Source organism: Atta colombica, unplaced genomic scaffold (assembly GCF_001594045.1).
Source record: "Atta colombica isolate Treedump-2 unplaced genomic scaffold, Acol1.0 scaffold107, whole genome shotgun sequence".
Classification (NCBI taxonomy): Eukaryota; Metazoa; Arthropoda; class Insecta; order Hymenoptera; family Formicidae; genus Atta; species Atta colombica.
The window spans coordinates 3,212,692-3,214,265 of NW_017259192.1; positions in this window are offsets into that span (position 1 = coordinate 3,212,692).

Genomic DNA, 1,574 nt, shown 5'->3' on the forward strand with positions numbered 1-1,574 from the left:
ATAATATGTAGAAAGACACCACGAAATATTTTAAAAATATATTTAAAAAATTTTTTTAAATATTATTTTAAGAAGATTAATATTTTAACATACTATTTTTCATTCGTACGAATATTTTCAATTTACGGAATGCACAAATTTTTATTTGGTAACAGATAACATCACTCATGAATAAATAAAATTTGTTAAATTGAATAGATATGTTTTTTTTATCATTTTATGATTAGCGCAATAATTAATGATTAATTAATTAATAAATATTTATAAACGTGTGTGTATTCATGCAATTCAGTGGCAAAAACAGTTTAATATTACACACACACGCATACACGCACGCACAGTCAATTGTCAGACTCAATCGATGCGTGACGTTCCGTCTCTTTTTCGTTGAATAAAATAATTAATTCGTTCTGCTTATTCACGGTGTTATCATATTTTATCAGACAATTTATATATATATATATACAGGATGTCTTATAAGATGGGTCCGAGCCACATTGGAGGTGGAGAATGGATCAAAGGGAACAAAAAATTCTTATACTATTTTGAGATACTCGCTATAGTTTTCGAATTAGAAAAGGAAATGTCTAAGCCAATATGCGATTAAACCGCGCCGCGCGAATTCGTAGGACGGCCCACTCGAGCGGCGGCGGCGGCGGCGCGCAGGGAGAGAGAAGTAGCGCTTCGTTGCCTAGCACAGCCTGGCATGGCAGTTCTATGTGTTTCGCTGCATTGCGCCTACATTATCCAAAAATATTATTTTAGCTGAAGTTTTTCTTATACATTTCTTATCATTATAAATCGCGTTATTTAGCACGATTAAATACGTTTTAACATAATTATAGATATGTAATTAATTAGAGCATTACGCAAAGCGTATGCTGATCGTCGCGATACCTTTCCGCTTGCTTTATTATACGATGTTTCTATTTAATTACGCTTCGAGACACACTTCGTCACGTCGTTTTATGCTATATTTAGTCGGAGTTTTATTTTTTGAAATGTTAATGTATGTACACTGAAATTATAGTATAAACTCGCGTAGATAGTCGCTACATTGTAAATCCAGATATTATTCCATGTACAATGACGCATTTGACTTAGGTTTTTTTCACATGTTTCTTACCATTTAACAAGTTTAATTGTATATCATTAGAAACGTTCTTAAATTTTATTAATCTTTAATGTTCACTGATGAATAACATTTAAATTTTCACTAAAAAGATTATTTATGTATACGTTAATGAGATGTTTAAGTTTGTAGTAATTAAAAACTTAAATGTATTGAAAAACACTAATTGAAAATTGAGTATTTTAGTTTATTTTCATTAAACTATCCATCAAATTTAATGCCCATGTTCATTATATTAAAAAAATCTGTAACTTACAAGGAAAGGAACCCAATTGCTCCTCTCCGATTTTAATAAGCAATATGTTATTTTCCAGACAAAAATAAGCGACACGTATTTTTTTATACGTGCCTATACGCATTTTTGAAGGATGAAACACTCCTTGGAAAAAAATTGATTTTTCTCTTTTGTAGCGAATATCATTGGAAAAATCAATGTTTCTCT